General features: G+C 46.8%; 39 non-coding genes across 39 annotated transcripts; all 39 read right to left on the minus strand.

The window, feature by feature from the left end:
- Positions 1-15: 15 nt before the first annotated feature.
- On the minus strand, positions 16-134 carry LOC148796811 (5S ribosomal RNA). The gene has a single exon (XR_016070181.1). It is a non-coding gene; the product is annotated as a 5S ribosomal RNA (ribosomal RNA).
- Positions 135-488: 354 nt separating this feature from the next.
- On the minus strand, positions 489-607 carry LOC148796812 (5S ribosomal RNA). The gene has a single exon (XR_016073584.1). It is a non-coding gene; the product is annotated as a 5S ribosomal RNA (ribosomal RNA).
- A 356-nt stretch (positions 608-963) lies between these two features.
- Positions 964-1082, minus strand: LOC148796813 (5S ribosomal RNA). Its single transcript, XR_016069945.1, has one exon. It is a non-coding gene; the product is annotated as a 5S ribosomal RNA (ribosomal RNA).
- Positions 1083-1436: 354 nt separating this feature from the next.
- Positions 1437-1555, minus strand: LOC148796814 (5S ribosomal RNA). The gene has a single exon (XR_016073595.1). It is a non-coding gene; the product is annotated as a 5S ribosomal RNA (ribosomal RNA).
- A 354-nt stretch (positions 1556-1909) lies between these two features.
- Positions 1910-2028, minus strand: LOC148796815 (5S ribosomal RNA). The gene has a single exon (XR_016069230.1). It is a non-coding gene; the product is annotated as a 5S ribosomal RNA (ribosomal RNA).
- Positions 2029-2383: 355 nt separating this feature from the next.
- Positions 2384-2502, minus strand: LOC148796816 (5S ribosomal RNA). Its single transcript, XR_016074019.1, has one exon. It is a non-coding gene; the product is annotated as a 5S ribosomal RNA (ribosomal RNA).
- Positions 2503-2857: 355 nt separating this feature from the next.
- Positions 2858-2976, minus strand: LOC148796817 (5S ribosomal RNA). Its single transcript, XR_016075594.1, has one exon. It is a non-coding gene; the product is annotated as a 5S ribosomal RNA (ribosomal RNA).
- A 354-nt stretch (positions 2977-3330) lies between these two features.
- LOC148796818 (5S ribosomal RNA) lies at positions 3331-3449 on the minus strand. The gene has a single exon (XR_016074514.1). It is a non-coding gene; the product is annotated as a 5S ribosomal RNA (ribosomal RNA).
- A 355-nt stretch (positions 3450-3804) lies between these two features.
- On the minus strand, positions 3805-3923 carry LOC148796819 (5S ribosomal RNA). The gene has a single exon (XR_016074020.1). It is a non-coding gene; the product is annotated as a 5S ribosomal RNA (ribosomal RNA).
- Positions 3924-4277: 354 nt separating this feature from the next.
- Positions 4278-4396, minus strand: LOC148796820 (5S ribosomal RNA). The gene has a single exon (XR_016073606.1). It is a non-coding gene; the product is annotated as a 5S ribosomal RNA (ribosomal RNA).
- Positions 4397-4750: 354 nt separating this feature from the next.
- Positions 4751-4869, minus strand: LOC148796821 (5S ribosomal RNA). Its single transcript, XR_016073617.1, has one exon. It is a non-coding gene; the product is annotated as a 5S ribosomal RNA (ribosomal RNA).
- Positions 4870-5224: 355 nt separating this feature from the next.
- Positions 5225-5343, minus strand: LOC148796822 (5S ribosomal RNA). Its single transcript, XR_016069754.1, has one exon. It is a non-coding gene; the product is annotated as a 5S ribosomal RNA (ribosomal RNA).
- Positions 5344-5699: 356 nt separating this feature from the next.
- On the minus strand, positions 5700-5818 carry LOC148796823 (5S ribosomal RNA). The gene has a single exon (XR_016069065.1). It is a non-coding gene; the product is annotated as a 5S ribosomal RNA (ribosomal RNA).
- Positions 5819-6173: 355 nt separating this feature from the next.
- Positions 6174-6292, minus strand: LOC148796824 (5S ribosomal RNA). The gene has a single exon (XR_016074903.1). It is a non-coding gene; the product is annotated as a 5S ribosomal RNA (ribosomal RNA).
- Positions 6293-6647: 355 nt separating this feature from the next.
- LOC148796825 (5S ribosomal RNA) lies at positions 6648-6766 on the minus strand. Its single transcript, XR_016073413.1, has one exon. It is a non-coding gene; the product is annotated as a 5S ribosomal RNA (ribosomal RNA).
- A 354-nt stretch (positions 6767-7120) lies between these two features.
- LOC148796826 (5S ribosomal RNA) lies at positions 7121-7239 on the minus strand. Its single transcript, XR_016073061.1, has one exon. It is a non-coding gene; the product is annotated as a 5S ribosomal RNA (ribosomal RNA).
- A 355-nt stretch (positions 7240-7594) lies between these two features.
- LOC148796827 (5S ribosomal RNA) lies at positions 7595-7713 on the minus strand. Its single transcript, XR_016073714.1, has one exon. It is a non-coding gene; the product is annotated as a 5S ribosomal RNA (ribosomal RNA).
- A 354-nt stretch (positions 7714-8067) lies between these two features.
- Positions 8068-8186, minus strand: LOC148796828 (5S ribosomal RNA). The gene has a single exon (XR_016073629.1). It is a non-coding gene; the product is annotated as a 5S ribosomal RNA (ribosomal RNA).
- Positions 8187-8540: 354 nt separating this feature from the next.
- LOC148796829 (5S ribosomal RNA) lies at positions 8541-8659 on the minus strand. The gene has a single exon (XR_016072584.1). It is a non-coding gene; the product is annotated as a 5S ribosomal RNA (ribosomal RNA).
- Positions 8660-9014: 355 nt separating this feature from the next.
- Positions 9015-9133, minus strand: LOC148796830 (5S ribosomal RNA). Its single transcript, XR_016074021.1, has one exon. It is a non-coding gene; the product is annotated as a 5S ribosomal RNA (ribosomal RNA).
- A 355-nt stretch (positions 9134-9488) lies between these two features.
- Positions 9489-9607, minus strand: LOC148796831 (5S ribosomal RNA). Its single transcript, XR_016075595.1, has one exon. It is a non-coding gene; the product is annotated as a 5S ribosomal RNA (ribosomal RNA).
- A 354-nt stretch (positions 9608-9961) lies between these two features.
- LOC148796832 (5S ribosomal RNA) lies at positions 9962-10080 on the minus strand. Its single transcript, XR_016074515.1, has one exon. It is a non-coding gene; the product is annotated as a 5S ribosomal RNA (ribosomal RNA).
- Positions 10081-10435: 355 nt separating this feature from the next.
- LOC148796833 (5S ribosomal RNA) lies at positions 10436-10554 on the minus strand. The gene has a single exon (XR_016074022.1). It is a non-coding gene; the product is annotated as a 5S ribosomal RNA (ribosomal RNA).
- A 354-nt stretch (positions 10555-10908) lies between these two features.
- Positions 10909-11027, minus strand: LOC148796834 (5S ribosomal RNA). The gene has a single exon (XR_016073640.1). It is a non-coding gene; the product is annotated as a 5S ribosomal RNA (ribosomal RNA).
- Positions 11028-11381: 354 nt separating this feature from the next.
- LOC148796835 (5S ribosomal RNA) lies at positions 11382-11500 on the minus strand. The gene has a single exon (XR_016073651.1). It is a non-coding gene; the product is annotated as a 5S ribosomal RNA (ribosomal RNA).
- A 355-nt stretch (positions 11501-11855) lies between these two features.
- Positions 11856-11974, minus strand: LOC148796836 (5S ribosomal RNA). The gene has a single exon (XR_016072525.1). It is a non-coding gene; the product is annotated as a 5S ribosomal RNA (ribosomal RNA).
- Positions 11975-12330: 356 nt separating this feature from the next.
- LOC148796837 (5S ribosomal RNA) lies at positions 12331-12449 on the minus strand. Its single transcript, XR_016069052.1, has one exon. It is a non-coding gene; the product is annotated as a 5S ribosomal RNA (ribosomal RNA).
- A 354-nt stretch (positions 12450-12803) lies between these two features.
- LOC148796838 (5S ribosomal RNA) lies at positions 12804-12922 on the minus strand. The gene has a single exon (XR_016069392.1). It is a non-coding gene; the product is annotated as a 5S ribosomal RNA (ribosomal RNA).
- Positions 12923-13276: 354 nt separating this feature from the next.
- LOC148796839 (5S ribosomal RNA) lies at positions 13277-13395 on the minus strand. The gene has a single exon (XR_016069755.1). It is a non-coding gene; the product is annotated as a 5S ribosomal RNA (ribosomal RNA).
- A 354-nt stretch (positions 13396-13749) lies between these two features.
- On the minus strand, positions 13750-13868 carry LOC148796840 (5S ribosomal RNA). The gene has a single exon (XR_016069066.1). It is a non-coding gene; the product is annotated as a 5S ribosomal RNA (ribosomal RNA).
- Positions 13869-14223: 355 nt separating this feature from the next.
- LOC148796841 (5S ribosomal RNA) lies at positions 14224-14342 on the minus strand. The gene has a single exon (XR_016074905.1). It is a non-coding gene; the product is annotated as a 5S ribosomal RNA (ribosomal RNA).
- A 355-nt stretch (positions 14343-14697) lies between these two features.
- LOC148796842 (5S ribosomal RNA) lies at positions 14698-14816 on the minus strand. The gene has a single exon (XR_016070662.1). It is a non-coding gene; the product is annotated as a 5S ribosomal RNA (ribosomal RNA).
- A 354-nt stretch (positions 14817-15170) lies between these two features.
- On the minus strand, positions 15171-15289 carry LOC148796843 (5S ribosomal RNA). The gene has a single exon (XR_016073062.1). It is a non-coding gene; the product is annotated as a 5S ribosomal RNA (ribosomal RNA).
- Positions 15290-15644: 355 nt separating this feature from the next.
- LOC148796844 (5S ribosomal RNA) lies at positions 15645-15763 on the minus strand. The gene has a single exon (XR_016073715.1). It is a non-coding gene; the product is annotated as a 5S ribosomal RNA (ribosomal RNA).
- Positions 15764-16117: 354 nt separating this feature from the next.
- LOC148796845 (5S ribosomal RNA) lies at positions 16118-16236 on the minus strand. Its single transcript, XR_016070563.1, has one exon. It is a non-coding gene; the product is annotated as a 5S ribosomal RNA (ribosomal RNA).
- Positions 16237-16590: 354 nt separating this feature from the next.
- LOC148796846 (5S ribosomal RNA) lies at positions 16591-16709 on the minus strand. Its single transcript, XR_016072479.1, has one exon. It is a non-coding gene; the product is annotated as a 5S ribosomal RNA (ribosomal RNA).
- A 355-nt stretch (positions 16710-17064) lies between these two features.
- LOC148796847 (5S ribosomal RNA) lies at positions 17065-17183 on the minus strand. Its single transcript, XR_016069209.1, has one exon. It is a non-coding gene; the product is annotated as a 5S ribosomal RNA (ribosomal RNA).
- A 353-nt stretch (positions 17184-17536) lies between these two features.
- LOC148796848 (5S ribosomal RNA) lies at positions 17537-17655 on the minus strand. Its single transcript, XR_016069403.1, has one exon. It is a non-coding gene; the product is annotated as a 5S ribosomal RNA (ribosomal RNA).
- Positions 17656-18009: 354 nt separating this feature from the next.
- LOC148796849 (5S ribosomal RNA) lies at positions 18010-18128 on the minus strand. The gene has a single exon (XR_016072037.1). It is a non-coding gene; the product is annotated as a 5S ribosomal RNA (ribosomal RNA).
- Between the last annotated feature and the right edge of the window lie 63 nt (positions 18129-18191).

The following is an 18191-nucleotide window of genomic DNA, read 5'->3' on the forward strand; positions in this document are numbered from 1 at the left end:
AATATTAATAAAATTGGGGTGCAACACGAGGACTTCCCAGGAGGTCACCCATCCTAGGACTACTCCCGCCCATGCACACTTATCTTCGGAGTTCTGATGGGATCCGATGCATTAGTGCTGGTATGATCGCACCCGTTTAATTCATGCTCGCTTAGATCTTTATGCACTATCTTGCTCCCCTCCATTATTTGTTTTAGATTTGAAAAAACTGTGTATGCAGCCTTCCTCCCTTGGTAACCGTGCACAAGCTCCTACGTGAGCAGAGTGTTTGCATTTCAGATCTGCCGCACCCCCGGATAGATGCAATACTATCGCGGGGCCCACAATGCATGACGAATGCCGAAAGCCCGGTTCTTGCTTCGTTGCCATTCAGTAATGACGATCGTGCCGCAAATGGTCCGAGTATCCGACGCATTGTTTCCAGTTGTCTCCCAGAAACAACAAATGGAATTTGCAAATACAAATCAAAATAAAATATTAATAAAATTGGGGTGCAACACGAGGACTTCCCAGGAGGTCACCCATCCTAGTACTACTCTCGCCCAAGCACGCTTAACTTCGGAGTTCTGATGGGATCCGGTGCATTAGTGCTGGTATGATCGCACCCGTTTAATTCATGCTCGCTTAGATCTTTATGCACTATCTTGCTCCCCTCCATTAATTGTTTTAGACTCGAAAAAAACTGTGTATGCAGCCTTCCTCCCTTGGTAACCGTGCACAAGCTCTTACGTGAGCAGAGTGTTTGCTTTTTAGATCTGCCGCACCCCCGGATAGATGCAATACTATCGCGGGGCCCACAATGCACGACGAATGCCAAAAGCCCGGTTTTTTCACGGTTCCCATTCAGTAATGACAATCGTGCCGCAAATGGTCCGAGTATCCGGCGCGTTGTTTGCGTTTGTCTCGCCGAAACGACAAATGGAATTTGCAAATACGATATCGCAATAAAATATTAATAAAATTGGGGTGCAACACGAGGACTTCCCAGGAGGTCACCCATCCTAGGACTACTCCCGCCCATGCACACTTAACTTCGGAGTTCTGAAGGGATCCGGTGCATTAGTGCTAGTATGATCGCACCCGTTTAATTCATGCTCGCTTAGATCTTTATGCACTATCTTGCTCCCCTCCATTAATTGTTTAAGATTTGAAAAAACTGTGTATGCAGCCTTCCTCCCTTGGTAACCGTGCACAAGTTCCTACGTGAGCAGAGTGTTTGCATTTCAGATCTGCCGCACCCCCGGATAGATGCAATACTATCGCGGGGCCCACAATGCATGACGAATGCCGAAAGCCCGGTTCTTGCATCGTTGCCATTCAGTAATGACGATCGTGCCGCAAATGGTCCGAGTATCCGACGCATTGTTTCCAGTTGTCTCCCAGAAACAACAAATGGAATTTGCAAATACAAATCAAAATAAAATATTAATAAAATTGGGGTGCAACACGAGGACTTCCCAGGAGGTCACCCATCCTAGTACTACTCTCGCCCAAGCACGCTTAACTTCGGAGTTCTGATGGGATCCGGTGCATTAGTGCTGGTATGATCGCACCCATTTAATTCATGCTCGCTTAGATCTTTATGCACTATCTTGCTCCCCTCCATTAATTGTTTTAGATTTGAAAAAACTGTGTATGCAGCCTTCCTCCCTTGGTAACCGTGCACAAGCTCCTACGTGAGCAGAGTGTTTGTATTTCAGATCTGCCGCACCCCCGGATAGAAGCAATACTATCGCGGGGCCCACAATGCATGACGAATGCCGAAAGCCCGGTTCTTGCATCGTTGCCATTCAGTAATGACGATCGTGCCGCAAATGGTCCGAGTATCCGACGCATTGTTTCCAGTTGTCTCCCAGAAACAACAAATGGAATTTGCAAATACAAATCAAAATAAAATATTAATAAAATTGGGGTGCAACACGAGGACTTCCCAGGAGGTCACCCATCCTAGTACTACTCTCGCCCAGGCACGCTTAACTTCGGAGTTCTGATGGGATCCGGTGCATTAGTGCTGGTATGATCGCACCCGTTTAATTCAGGCTCGCTTAGATCTTTATGCACTATCTTGCTCCCCTCCATTAATTGTTTTAGACTTGAAAAAACTGTGTATGCAGCCTTCCTCCCTTGGTAACCGTGCACAAGCTCTTACGTGAGCAGAGTGTTTGCTTTTTAGATCTGCCGCACCCCCGAATAGATGCAATACTATCGCGGGGCCCACAATGCACGACGAATGCCAAAAGCCCGGTTTTTTCACGGTTCCCATTCAGTAATGACAATCGTGCCGCAAATGGTACGAGTATCCGGCCCGTTGTTTGCGTTTGTCTCGCCGAAACGACAAATGGAATTTGCAAATACGATATCGAAATAAAATATTAATAAAATTGGGGTGCAACACGAGGACTTCCCAGGAGGTCACCCATCCTAGGACTACTCCCGCCCATGCACACTTAACTTCGGAGTTCTGATGGGATCCGGTGCATTAGTGCTGGTATGATCGCACCCGTTTAATTCATGCTCGCTTAGATCTTTATGCACTATCTTGCTCCCCTCCATTAATTGTTTTAGACTTGAAAAAACTGTGTATGCAGCCTTCCTCCCTTGGTAACCGTGCACAAGCTCCTACGTGAGCAGAGTGTTTGCTTTTCAGATCTGCCGCACCCCCGGATAGATGCAATACTATCGCGGGGCCCACAATGCACGACGAATGCCAAAAGCCCGGTTTTTGCACGGTTCCCATTCAGTAATGACGATCGTGCCGCAAATGGTCCGAGTATCCGGCGCGTTGTTTGAGTTTGTCTCGCCGACACGACAAATGGAATTTGCAAATACGATATCGAAATAAAATATTAATAAAATTGGGGTGAAACACAAGGACTTCCCAGGAGGTCACCCATCCTAATACTACTCTCGCCCAAGCACACTTAACTTCGGAGTTCTGATGGGATCCGGTGCATTTGTGCTGGTATGATCGCACCCGTTTAATTCATGCTCGCTTAGATCTTTATGAACTATCTTGCTCCCTTCCATTAATTGTTTTAGATTTGAAAAAAATGTGTATGCAGCCTTCCTCCCTTGGTAACCGTGCACAAGCTCCTACGTGAGCGGAGTGTTTGCTTTTCAGATCTGCCGCACCTCCGGATAGATGCAATACTATCGCGGGGCCCACAATGCACGACGAATGCCGAAAGCCCGGTTCTTGCATCGTTGCCATTCAGTAATGACGATCGTGCCGCAAATGGTCCGAGTATCCGACGCATTGTTTCCAGTTGTCTCCTAGAAACAACAAATGGAATTTGCAAATACAAATCAAAATAAAATATTAATAAAATTGGGGTGCAACACGAGGACTTCCCAGGAGGTCACCCTTCCTAATACTACTCTCGCCCAAGCACGCTTAACTTCGGAGTTCTGATGAGATCCGGTGCATTAGTGCTGGTATGATCGCACCCGTTTAATTCATGCTCGCTTAGATCTTTGTGCACTATCTTGCTCCCCTCCATTAATTGTTTTAGATTTGAAAAAACTGTGTATGCAGCCTTCCTCCCTTGGTAACCGTGCACAAGCTCCTACGTGAGCAGAGTGTTTGCTTTTCAGATCTGTCGCACCCCCGGATAGATGCAATACTATCGCGGGGCCCACAATGCACGACGAATGCCAAAAGCCCGGTTTTTGCACGGTTCTCATTCAGTAATGACGATTGTGCCGCAAATGGTCCGAGTATCCGGCGCGTTGTTTGCGTTTGTCTCGCCGAAACGACAAATGGAATTTGCAAATGCGATATCGAAATAAAATATTAATAAAATTGGGGTGCAACACGAGGACTTCCCAGGAGGTCACCCATCCTAGGACTACTCCCGCCCATGCACACTTAACTTCGGAGTTCTGATGGGATCCGGTGCATTAGTGCTGGTATGATCGCACCCGTTTAATTCATGCTCGCTTAGATCTTTATGCACTATCTTGCTCCCCTCCATTAATTGTTTTAGATTTGAAAAAACTATGTATGCAGCCTTCCACCCTTGGTAACCGTGCACAAGCTCCTACGTGAGCAGAGTGTTTGCATTTCAGATCTGCCGCACCCCCGGATAGATGCAATACTATCGCGGGGCCCACAATGCATGACGAATGCCGAAAGCCCGGTTCTTGCATCGTTGCCATTCAGTAATGACGATCGTGCCGCAAATGGTCCGAGTATCCGACGCATTGTTTCCAGTTGTCTACCAGAAACAACAAATGGAATTTGCAAATACAAATCAAAATAAAATATTAATAAAATTGGGGTGCAACACGAGGACTTCCCAGGAGGTCACCCATCCTAGTACTACTCTCGCCCAAGCACGCTTAACTTCGGAGTTCTGATGGGATCCGGTGCATTAGTGCTGGTATGATCGCACCCGTTTAATTCATGCTCGCTTAGATCTTTATGCACTATCTTGCTCCCCTCCATTAATTGTTTTAGACTTGAAAAAACTGTGTATGCAGCCTTCCTCCCTTGGTAACCGTGCACAAGCTCTTACGTGAGCAGAGTGTTTGCTTTTTAGATCTGCCGCACCCCCGGATAGATGCAATACTATCGCGGGGCCCACAATGCATGACGAATGCCGAAAGCCCGGTTCTTGCATCGTTGCCATTCAGTAATGACGATCGTGCCGCAAATGATCCGAGTATCCGACGCATTGTTTCCAGTTGTCTCCCAGAAACAACAAATGGAATTTGCAAATACAAATCAAAATAAAATATTAATAAAATTGGGGTGCAACACGAGGACTTCCCAGGAGGTCACCCATCCTAGTACTACTCTCGCCCAAGCACGCTTAACTTCGGAGTTCTGATGGGATCCGGTGCATTAGTGCTGGTATGATCGCACCCGTTTAATTCATGCTCGCTTAGATCTTTATGCACTATCTTGCTCCCCTCCATTAATTGTTTTAGACTTGAAAAAAACTGTGTATGCAGCCTTCCTCCCTTGGTAACCGTGCACAAGCTCTTACGTGAGCAGAGTGTTTGCTTTTTAGATCTGCCGCACCCCCGGATAGATGCAATACTATCGCGGGGCCCACAATGCATGACGAATGCCGAAAGCCCGGTTCTTGCATCGTTGCCATTCAGTAATGACGATCGTGCCGCAAATGGTCCGAGTATCCGACGCATTGTTTCCAGTTGTCTCCCAGAAACAACAAATGGAATTTGCAAATACAAATCAAAATAAAATATTAATAAAATTGGGGTGCAACACGAGGACTTCCCAGGAGGTCACCCATCCTAGTACTACTCTGGCCCAAGCACGCTTAACTTCGGAGTTCTGATGGGATACGGTGCATTAGTGCTGGTATGATCGCACCCGTTTAATTCATGCTCGCTTAGATCTTTATGCACTATCTTGCTCCCCTCCATTAATTGTTTTAGACTTGAAAAAAACTGTGTATGCAGCCTTCCTCCCTTGGTAACCGTGCACAAGCTCTTACGTGAGCAGAGTGTTTGCTTTTTAGATCTGCCGCACCCCCGGATAGATGCAATACTATCGCGGGGCCCACAATGCAAGACGAATGCCAAAAGCCCGGTTTTTTCACGGTTCCCATTCAGTAATGACAATCGTGCCGCAAATGGTCCGAGTATCCGGCGCGTTGTTTGCGTTTGTCTCGCCGAAACGACAAATGGAATTTGCAAATACGATATCGAAATAAAATATTAATAAAATTGGGGAGCAACACGAGGACTTCCCAAGAGGTCACCCATCCTAGGACTACTCCCGCCCATGCACACTTAACTTCGGAGTTCTGATGGGATCCGGTGCATTAGTGCTGGTATGATCGCACCCGTTTAATTCATGCTCCCTTAGATCTTTATGCACTATCTTGCTCCCCTCCATTAATTGTTTTAGACTTGAAAAAACTGTGTATGCAGCTTTCCTCTCTTGGTAACCGTGCACAAGCTCCTACGTGAGCAGAGTGTTTGCTTTTCAGATCTGCCGCACCCCCGGATAGATGCAATACTATCGCGGGGCCCACAATGCAAGACGAATGCCAAAAGCCCGGTTTTTTCACGGTTCCCATTCAGTAATGACAATCGTGCCGCAAATGGTACGAGTATCCGGCGCGTTGTTTGCGTTTGTCTCGCCGAAACGACAAATGGAATTTGCAAATACGATATCGAAATAAAATATTAATAAAATTGGGGTGCAACACGAGGACTTCCCAGGAGGTCACCCATCCTAGGACTACTCCCGCCCATGCACACTTAACTTCGGAGTTCTAATGGGATCCGGTGCATTAGTGCTGGTATGATCGCACCCGTTTAATTCAAGCTCGCTTAGATCTTTATGCACTATCTTGCTCCCCTCCATTAATTGTTTTAGACTTGAAAAAACTGTGTATGCAGCCTTCCTCCCTTGGTAACCGTGCACAAGCTCCTACGTGAGCAGAGTGTTTTCTTTTCAGATCTGCCGCACCCCCGGATAGATGCAATACTATCGCGGGGCCCACAATGCACGACGAATGCCAAAAGCCCGGTTTTTGCACGGTTCCCTTTCAGTAATGACGATCGTGCCGCAAATGGTCCGAGTATCCGGCGCGTTGTTTGAGTTTGTCTCGCCGACACGACAAATGGAATTTGCAAATACGATATCGAAATAAAATATTAACAAAATTGGGGTGCAACACAAGGACTTCCCAGGAGGTCACCCATCCTAATACTACTCTCGCCCAAGCACACTTAACTTCGGAGTTCTGATGGGATCCGGTGCATTAGTGCTGGTATGATCGCACCCGTTTAATTCATGCTCGCTTAGATCTTTATGCACTATCTTGCTCCCCTCCATTAATTGTTTTAGACTTGAAAAAACTGTGTATGCAGCCTTCCTCCCTTGGTAACCGTGCACAAGCTCTTACGTGAGCAGAGTGTTTGCTTTTTAGATCTGCCGCACCCCCGGATAGATGCAATACTATCGCGGGGCCCACAATGCACGACGAATGCCGAAAGCCCGGTTCTTGCATCGTTGCCATTCAGTAATGACGATCGTGCCGCAAATGGTCCGAGTATCCGACGCATTGTTTCCAGTTGTCTTCCAGAAACAACAAATGGAATTTGCAAATACAAATCAAAATAAAATATTAATAAAATTGGGGTGCAACACGAGGACTTCCCAGGAGGTCACCCTTCCGAGTACTACTCTCGCCCAAGCACGCTTAACTTCGGAGTTCTGATGAGATCCGGTGCATTAGTGCTGGTATGATCGCACCCGTTTAATTCATGCTCGCTTAGATCTTTGTGCACTATCTTGCTCCCCTCCATTAATTGTTTTAGACTTGAAAAAACTGTGTATGCAGCCTTCCTCCCTTGGTAACCGTGCACAAGCTCCTACGTGAGCAGAGTGTTTGCTTTTCAGATCTGTCGCACCCCCGGATAGATGCAATACTATCGCGGGGCCCACAATGCACGACGAATGCCAAAAGCCCGGTTTTTGCACGGTTCTCATTCAGTAATGACGATTGTGCCGCAAATGGTCCGAGTATCCGGCGCGTTGTTTGCGTTTGTCTCGCCGAAACGACAAATGGAATTTGCAAATGCGATATCGAAATAAAATATTAATAAAATTGGGGTGCAACACGAGGACTTCCCAGGAGGTCACCCATCCTAGGACTACTCCCGCCCATGCACACTTAACTTCGGAGTTCTGATGGGATCCGGTGCATCAGTGCTGGTATGATCGCACCCGTTTAATTCATGCTCGCTTAGATCTTTATGCACTATCTTGCTCCCCTCCATTAATTGTTTTAGATTTGAAAAAACTGTGTATGCAGCCTTCCTCCCTTGGTAACCGTGCACAAGCTCCTACGTGAGCAGAGTGTTTGCATTTCAGATCTGCCGCACCCCCGGATAGATGCAATACTATCGCGGGGCCCACAATGCATGACGAATGCCGAAAGCCCGGTTCTTGCATCGTTGCCATTCAGTAATGACGATCGTGCCGCAAATGGTCCGAGTATCCGACGCATTGTTTCCAGTTGTCTCCCAGAAACAACAAATGGAATTTGCAAATACAAATCAAAATAAAATATTAATAAAATTGGGGTGCAACACGAGGACTTCCCAGGAGGTCACCCATCCTAGTACTACTCTCGCCCAAGCACGCTTAACTTCGGAGTTCTGATGGGATCCGGTGCATTAGTGCTGGTATGATCGCACCCATTTAATTCATGCTCGCTTAGATCTTTATGCACTATCTTGCTCCCCTCCATTAATTGTTTTAGATTTGAAAAAACTGTGTATGCAGCCTTCCTCCCTTGGTAACCGTGCACAAGCTCCTACGTGAGCAGAGTGTTTGTATTTCAGATCTGCCGCACCCCCGGATAGAAGCAATACTATCGCGGGGCCCACAATGCATGACGAATGCCGAAAGCCCGGTTCTTGCATCGTTGCCATTCAGTAATGACGATCGTGCCGCAAATGGTCCGAGTATCCGACGCATTGTTTCCAGTTGTCTCCCAGAAACAACAAATGGAATTTGCAAATACAAATCAAAATAAAATATTAATGAAATTGGGGTGCAACACGAGGACTTCCCAGGAGGTCACCCATCCTAGGACTACTCTCGCCCAGGCACGCTTAACTTCGGAGTTCTGATGGGATCCGGTGCATTAGTGCTGGTATGATCGCACCCGTTTAATTCAGGCTCGCTTAGATCTTTATGCACTATCTTGCTCCCCTCCATTAATTGTTTTAGACTTGAAAAAACTGTGTATGCAGCCTTCCTCCCTTGGTAACCGTGCACAAGCTCTTACGTGAGCAGAGTGTTTGCTTTTTAGATCTGCCGCACCCCCGAATAGATGCAATACTATCGCGGGGCCCACAATGCACGACGAATGCCAAAAGCCCGGTTTTTTCACGGTTCCCATTCAGTAATGACAATCGTGCCGCAAATGGTACGAGTATCCGGCCCGTTGTTTGCGTTTGTCTCGCCGAAACGACAAATGGAATTTGCAAATACGATATCGAAATAAAATATTAATAAAATTGGGGTGCAACACGAGGACTTCCCAGGAGGTCACCCATCCTAGGACTACTCCCGCCCATGCACACTTAACTTCGGAGTTCTGATGGGATCCGGTGCATTAGTGCTGGTATGATCGCACCCGTTTAATTCATGCTCGCTTAGATCTTTATGCACTATCTTGCTCCCCTCCATTAATTGTTTTAGACTTGAAAAAACTGTGTATGCAGCCTTCCTCCCTTGGTAACCGTGCACAAGCTCCTACGTGAGCAGAGTGTTTGCTTTTCAGATCTGCCGCACCCCCGGATAGATGCAATACTATCGCGGGGCCCACAATGCACGACGAATGCCAAAAGCCCGGTTTTTGCACGGTTCCCATTCAGTAATGACGATCGTGCCGCAAATGGTCCGAGTATCCGGCGCGTTGTTTGAGTTTGTCTCGCCGACACGACAAATGGAATTTGCAAATACGATATCGAAATAAAATATTAATAAAATTGGGGTGAAACACAAGGACTTCCCAGGAGGTCACCCATCCTAATACTACTCTCGCCCAAGCACACTTAACTTCGGAGTTCTGATGGGATCCGGTGCATTTGTGCTGGTATGATCGCACCCGTTTAATTCATGCTCGCTTAGATCTTTATGAACTATCTTGCTCCCTTCCATTAATTGTTTTAGATTTGAAAAAAATGTGTATGCAGCCTTCCTCCCTTGGTAACCGTGCACAAGCTCCTACGTGAGCGGAGTGTTTGCTTTTCAGATCTGCCGCACCTCCGGATAGATGCAATACTATCGCGGGGCCCACAATGCACGACGAATGCCGAAAGCCCGGTTCTTGCATCGTTGCCATTCAGTAATGACGATCGTGCCGCAAATGGTCCGAGTATCCGACGCATTGTTTCCAGTTGTCTCCTAGAAACAACAAATGGAATTTGCAAATACAAATCAAAATAAAATATTAATAAAATTGGGGTGCAACACGAGGACTTCCCAGGAGGTCACCCTTCCTAATACTACTCTCGCCCAAGCACGCTTAACTTCGGAGTTCTGATGAGATCCGGTGCATTAGTGCTGGTATGATCGCACCCGTTTAATTCATGCTCGCTTAGATCTTTGTGCACTATCTTGCTCCCCTCCATTAATTGTTTTAGATTTGAAAAAACTGTGTATGCAGCCTTCCTCCCTTGGTAACCGTGCACAAGCTCCTACGTGAGCAGAGTGTTTGCTTTTCAGATCTGTCGCACCCCCGGATAGATGCAATACTATCGCGGGGCCCACAATGCACGACGAATGCCAAAAGCCCGGTTTTTGCACGGTTCTCATTCAGTAATGACGATTGTGCCGCAAATGGTCCGAGTATCCGGCGCGTTGTTTGCGTTTGTCTCGCCGAAACGACAAATGGAATTTGCAAATGCGATATCGAAATAAAATATTAATAAAATTGGGGTGCAACACGAGGACTTCCCAGGAGGTCACCCATCCTAGGACTACTCCCGCCCATGCACACTTAACTTCGGAGTTCTGATGGGATCCGGTGCATTAGTGCTGGTATGATCGCACCCGTTTAATTCATGCTCGCTTAGATCTTTATGCACTATCTTGCTCCCCTCCATTAATTGTTTTAGATTTGAAAAAACTATGTATGCAGCCTTCCACCCTTGGTAACCGTGCACAAGCTCCTACGTGAGCAGAGTGTTTGCATTTCAGATCTGCCGCACCCCCGGATAGATGCAATACTATCGCGGGGCCCACAATGCATGACGAATGCCGAAAGCCCGGTTCTTGCATCGTTGCCATTCAGTAATGACGATCGTGCCGCAAATGGTCCGAGTATCCGACGCATTGTTTCCAGTTGTCTACCAGAAACAACAAATGGAATTTGCAAATACAAATCAAAATAAAATATTAATAAAATTGGGGTGCAACACGAGGACTTCCCAGGAGGTCACCCATCCTAGTACTACTCTCGCCCAAGCACGCTTAACTTCGGAGTTCTGATGGGATCCGGTGCATTAGTGCTGGTATGATCGCACCCGTTTAATTCATGCTCGCTTAGATCTTTATGCACTATCTTGCTCCCCTCCATTAATTGTTTTAGACTTGAAAAAACTGTGTATGCAGCCTTCCTCCCTTGGTAACCGTGCACAAGCTCTTACGTGAGCAGAGTGTTTGCTTTTTAGATCTGCCGCACCCCCGGATAGATGCAATACTATCGCGGGGCCCACAATGCATGACGAATGCCGAAAGCCCGGTTCTTGCATCGTTGCCATTCAGTAATGACGATCGTGCCGCAAATGGTCCGAGTATCCGACGCATTGTTTCCAGTTGTCTCCCAGAAACAACAAATGGAATTTGCAAATACAAATCAAAATAAAATATTAATAAAATTGGGGTGCAACACGAGGACTTCCCAGGAGGTCACCCATCCTAGTACTACTCTCGCCCAAGCACGCTTAACTTCGGAGTTCTGATGGGATCCGGTGCATTAGTGCTGGTATGATCGCACCCGTTTAATTCATGCTCGCTTAGATCTTTATGCACTATCTTGCTCCCCTCCATTAATTGTTTTAGACTTGAAAAAAACTGTGTATGCAGCCTTCCTCCCTTGGTAACCGTGCACAAGCTCTTACGTGAGCAGAGTGTTTGCTTTTTAGATCTGCCGCACCCCCGGATAGATGCAATACTATCGCGGGGCCCACAATGCATGACGAATGCCGAAAGCCCGGTTCTTGCATCGTTGCCATTCAGTAATGACGATCGTGCCGCAAATGGTCCGAGTATCCGACGCATTGTTTCCAGTTGTCTCCCAGAAACAACAAATGGAATTTGCAAATACAAATCAAAATAAAATATTAATAAAATTGGGGTGCAACACGAGGACTTCCCAGGAGGTCACCCATCCTAGTACTACTCTCGCCCAAGCACGCTTAATTTCGGAGTTCTGATGGGATCCGGTGCATTAGTGCTGGTATGATCGCACCCGTTTAATTCATGCTCGCTTAGATCTTTATGCACTATCTTGCTCCCCTCCATTAATTGTTTTAGACTTGAAAAAAACTGTGTATGCAGCCTTCCTCCCTTGGTAACCGTGCACAAGCTCTTACGTGAGCAGAGTGTTTGCTTTTTAGATCTGCCGCACCCCCGGATAGAACCAATACTATCGCGGGGCCCACAATGCACGACGAATGCCAAAAGCCCGGTTTTTTCACGGTTCCCATTCAGTAATGACAATCGTGCCGCAAATGGTCCGAGTATCCGGCGCGTTGTTTGCGTTTGTCTCGCCGAAACGACAAATGGAATTTGCAAATACGATATCGAAATAAAATATTAATAAAATTGGGGTGCAACACGAGGACTTCCCAGGAGGTCACCCATCCTAGGACTACTCCCGCCCATGCACACTTAACTTCGGAGTTCTGATGGGATCCGATGCATTAGTGCTGGTATGATCGCACCCGTTTAATTCATGCTCGCTTAGATCTTTATGCACTATCTTGCTCCCCTCCATTATTTGTTTTAGATTTGAAAAATCTGTGTATGCAGCCTTCCTCCCTTGGTAACCGTGCACAAGCTCCTACGTGAGCAGAGTGTTTGCATTTCAGATCTGCCGCACCCCCGGATAGATGCAATACTATCGCGGGGCCCACAATGCATGACGAATGCCGAAAGGCCGGTTCTTGCATCGTTGCCATTCAGTAATGACGATCGTGCCGCAAATGGTCCGAGTATCCGACGCATTGTTTCCAGTTGTCTCCCAGAAACAACAAATGGAATTTGCAAATACAAATCAAAATAAAATATTAATAAAATTGGGGTGCAACACGAGGACTTCCCAAGAGGTCACCCATCCTAGTACTACTCTCGCCCAAGCACGCTTAACTTCGGAGTTCTGATGGGATCCGGTGCATTAGTGCTGGTATGATCGCACCCGTTTAATTCATGCTCGCTTAGATCTTTATGCACTATCTTGCTCCCCTCCATTAATTGTTTTAGATTTGAAAAAACTGTGTATGCAGCCTTCCTCCCTTGGTAACCGTGCACAAGCTCCTACGTGAGCAGAGTGTTTGTATTTCAGATCTGCCGCACCCCCGGATAGATGCAATACTATCGCGGGGCCCACAATGCATGACGAATGCCGAAAGCCCGGTTCTTGCATCGTTGCCATTCAGTAATGACGATCGTGCCGCAAATGGTCCGAGTATCCGACGCATTGTTTCCAGTTGTCTCCCAGAAACAACAAATGGAATTTGCAAATACAAATCAAAATAAAATATTAATAAAATTGGGGTGCAACACGAGGACTTCCCAGGAGGTCACCCATCCTAGTACTACTCTGGCCCAAGCACGCTTAACTTCGGAGTTCTGATGGGATACGGTGCATTAGTGCTGGTATGATCGCACCCGTTTAATTCATGCTCGCTTAGATCTTTATGCACTATCTTGCTCCCCTCCATTAATTGTTTTAGACTTGAAAAAAACTGTATGCAGCCTTCCTCCCTTGGTAACCGTGCACAAGCTCTTACGTGAGCAGAGTGTTTGCTTTTTAGATCTGCCGCACCCCCGGATAGATGCAATACTACCGCGGGGCCCACAATGCAAGACGAATGCCAAAAGCCCGGTTTTTTCACGGTTCCCATTCAGTAATGACAATCGTGCCGCAAATGGTCCGAGTATCCGGCGCGTTGTTTGCGTTTGTCTCGCCGAAACGACAAATGGAATTTGCAAATACGATATCGAAATAAAATATTAATAAAATTGGGGAGCAACACGAGGACTTCCCAAGAGGTCACCCATCCTAGGACTACTCCCGCCCATGCACACTTAACTTCGGAGTTCTGATGGGATCCGGTGCATTAGTGCTGGTATGATCGCACCCGTTTAATTCATGCTCCCTTAGATCTTTATGCACTATCTTGCTCCCCTCCATTAATTGTTTTAGACTTGAAAAAACTGTGTATGCAGCCTTCCTCTCTTGGTAACCGTGCACAAGCTCCTACGTGAGCAGAGTGTTTGCTTTTCAGATCTGCCGCACCCCCGGATAGATGCAATACTATCGCGGGGCCCACAATGCAAGACGAATGCCAAAAGCCCGGTTTTTTCACGGTTCCCATTCAGTAATGACAATCGTGCCGCAAATGGTACGAGTATCCGGCGCGTTGTTTGCGTTTGTCTCGCCGAAACGACAAATGGAATTTGCAAATACGATATCGAAATAAAATATTAATAAAATTGGGGTGCAACACGAGGACTTCCCAGGAGGTCACCCATCCTAGGACTACTCCCGCCCATGCACACTTAACTTCGGAGTTCTAATGGGATCCGGTGCATTAGTGCTGGTATGATCGCACCCGTTTAATTCAAGCTCGCTTAGATCTTTATGCACTATCTTGCTCCCCTCCATTAATTGTTTTAGACTTGAAAAAACTGTGTATGCAGCCTTCCTCCCTTGGTAACCGTGCACAAGCTCCTACGTGAGCAGAGTGTTTTCTTTTCAGATCTGCCGCACCCCCGGATAGATGCAATATTATCGCGGGGCCCACAATGCACGACGAATGCCAAAAGCCCGGTTTTTGCACGGTTCCCTTTCAGTAATGACGATCGTGCCGCAAATGGTCCGAGTATCCGGCGCGTTGTTTGAGTTTGTCTCGCCGACACGACAAATGGAATTTGCAAATACGATATCGAAATAAAATATTAATAAAATTGGGGGGTAACACAAGGACTTCCCAGGAGGTCACCCATCCTAATACTACTCTCGCCCAAGCACACTTAACTTCGGAGTTCTGATGGGATCCGGTGCATTAGTGCTGGTATGATCGCACCCGTTTAATTCATGCTCGCTTAGATCTTTATGCACTATCTTGCTCCCCTCCATTAATTGTTTTAGACTTGAAAAAACTGTGTATGCAGCCTTCCTCCCTTGGTAACCGTGCACAAGCTCTTACGTGAGCAGAGTGTTTGCTTTTTAGATCTGCCGCACCCCCGGATAGATGCAATACTATCGCGGGGCCCACAATGCACGACGAATGCCGAAAGCCCGGTTCTTGCATCGTTGCCATTCAGTAATGACGATCGTGCCGCAAATGGTCCGAGTATCCGACGCATTGTTTCCAGTTGTCTTCCAGAAACAACAAATGGAATTTGCAAATACAAATCAAAATAAAATATTAATAAAATTGGGGTGCAACACGAGGACTTCCCAGGAGGTCACCCTTCCGAGTACTACTCTCGCCCAAGCACGCTTAACTTCGGAGTTCTGATGAGATCCGGTGCATTAGTGCTGGTATGATCGCACCCGTTTAATTCATGCTCGCTTAGATCTTTGTGCACTATCTTGCTCCCCTCCATTAATTGTTTTAGACTTGAAAAAACTGTGTATGCAGCCTTCCTCCCTTGGTAACCGTGCACAAGCTCCTACGTGAGCAGAGTGTTTGCTTTTCAGATCTGTCGCACCCCCGGATAGATGCAATACTATCGCGGGGCCCACAATGCACGACGAATGCCAAAAGCCCGGTTTTTGCACGGTTCTCATTCAGTAATGACGATTGTGCCGCAAATGGTCCGAGTATCCGGCGCGTTGTTTGCGTTTGTCTCGCCGAAACGACAAATGGAATTTGCAAATGCGATATCGAAATAAAATATTAATAAAATTGGGGTGCAACACGAGGACTTCCCAGGAGGTCACCCATCCTAGGACTACTCCCGCCCATGCACACTTAACTTCGGAGTTCTGATGGGATCCGGTGCATCAGTGCTGGTATGATCGCACCCGTTTAATTCATGCTCGCTTAGATCTTTATGCACTATCTTGCTCCCCTCCATTAATTGTTTTAGATTTGAAAAAACTGTGTATGCAGCCTTCCTCCCTTGGTAACCGTGCACAAGCTCCTACGTGAGCAGAGTGTTTGCATTTCAGATCTGCCGCACCCCCGGATAGATGCAATACTATCGCGGGGCCCACAATGCATGACGAATGCCGAAAGCCCGGTTCTTGCATCGTTGCCATTCAGTAATGACGATCGTGCCGCAAATGGTCCGAGTATCCGACGCATTGTTTCCAGTTGTCTACCAGAAACAACAAATGGAATTTGCAAATACAAATCAAAATAAAATATTAATAAAATTGGGGTGCAACACGAGGACTTCCCAGGAGGTCACCCATCCTAGTACTACTCTCGCCCAAGCACGCTTAACTTCGGAGTTCTGATGGGATCCGGTGCATTAGTGCTGGTATGATCACACCCGTTTAATTCATGCTCGCTTAGATCTTTATGCACTATCTTGCTCCCCTCCATTAATTGTTTTAGACTTGAAAAAACTGTGTATGCAGCCTTCCTCCCTTGGTAACCGTGCACAAGCCCTTACGTGAGCAGAGTGTTTGCTTTTTAGATCTGCCGCACCCCCGGATAGATGCAATACTATCGCGGGGCCCACAATGCACGACGAATGCCGAAAGCCCGGTTCTTGCATCGTTGCCATTCAGTAATGACGATCGTGCCGCAAATGGTCCGAGTATCCGACGCATTGTTTCCAGTTGTCTCCCAGAAACAACAAATGGAATTTGCAAATACAAATCAAAATAAAATATTAATAAAATTGGGGTGCAACACGAGGACTTCCCAGGAGGTCACCCTTCCTAGTACTACTCTCGCCCAAGCACGCTTAACTTCGGAGTTCTGATGAGATCCGGTGCATTAGTGCTGGTATGATCGCACCCGTTTAATTCATGCTCGCTTAGATCTTTGTGCACTATCTTGCTGCCCTCCATTAATTGTTTTAGACTTGAAAAAACTGTGTATGCAGCCTTCCTCCCTTGGTAACCGTGCACAAGCTCCTACGTGAGCAGAGTGTTTGCTTTTCAGATCTGTCGCACCCCCGGATAGATGCAATACTATCGCGGGGCCCACAATGCATGACGAATGCCAAAAGCCCGGTTTTTGCACGGTTCTCATTCAGTAATGACGATTGTGCCGCAAATGGTCCGAGTATCCGGCGCGTTGTTTGCGTTTGTCTCGCCGAAACGACAAATGGAATTTGCAAATACGATATCGAAATAAAATATTAATAAAATTGGGGTGCAACACGAGGACTTCCCAGGAGGTCACCCATCCTAGGACTACTCCCGCCCATGCACACTTAACTTCGGAGTTCTGATGGGATCCGGTGCATTACTGCTGGTATGATCGCACCCGTTTAATTCATGCTCGCTTAATCTTTATGCACTATCTTGCTCCCCTCCATTAATTGTTTTAGATTTGAAAAAACTGTGTATGCAGCCTTCCTCCCTTGGTAACCGTGCACAAGCTCCTACGTGAGCAGAGTGTTTGCATTTCAGATCTGCCGCACCCCTGGATAGATGCAATACTATCGCGGGGCCCACAATGCATGACGAATGCCGAAAGCCCGGTTCTTGCATCGTTGCCATTCAGTAATGACGATCGTGCCGCAAATGGTCCGAGTATCCGACGCATTGTTTCCAGTTGTCTCCCAGAAACAACAAATGGAATTTGCAAATACAAATCAAAATAAAATATTAATAAAATTGGGGTGCAACACGAGGACTTCCCAAGAGGTCACCCATCCTAGTACTACTCTCGCCCAAGCACGCTTAACTTCGGAGTTCTGATGGGATCCGGTGCATTAGTGCTGGTATGATCGCACCCGTTTAATTCATGCTCGCTTAGATCTTTATGCACTATCTTGCTCCCCTCCATTAATTGTTTTAGACTTGAAAAAACTGTGTATGCAGCCTTCCTCCCTTGGTAACCTTGCACAAGCTCTTACGTGAGCAGAGTGTTTGCTTTTTAGATCTGCCGCACCCCCGGATAGATGCAATACTATCGCGGGGCCCACAATGCATGACGAATGCCGAAAGCCCGGTTCTTGCATCGTTGCCATTCAGTAATGACGATCGTGCCGCAAATGGTCCGAGTATCCGACGCATTGTTTCCAGTTGTCTCCCAGAAACAACAAATGGAATTTGCAAATACAAATCAAAATAAAATATTAATAAAATTGGGGTGCAACACGAGGACTTCCCAGGAGGTCACCCATCCTAGTACTACGCTCGCCCAAGCACGCTTAACTTCGGAGTTCTGATGGGATCCGGTGCATTAGTGCTGGTATGACCGCACCCGTTTAATTCATGCTCGCTTAGATCTTTATGCACTATCTTGCTCCCCTCCATTAATTGTTTTAG

This window comes from Nelumbo nucifera, chromosome 4 (assembly GCF_055504915.1).
Source record: "Nelumbo nucifera cultivar China Antique chromosome 4, China Antique-T2T, whole genome shotgun sequence".
Taxonomy (NCBI): domain Eukaryota; kingdom Viridiplantae; phylum Streptophyta; class Magnoliopsida; order Proteales; family Nelumbonaceae; genus Nelumbo; species Nelumbo nucifera.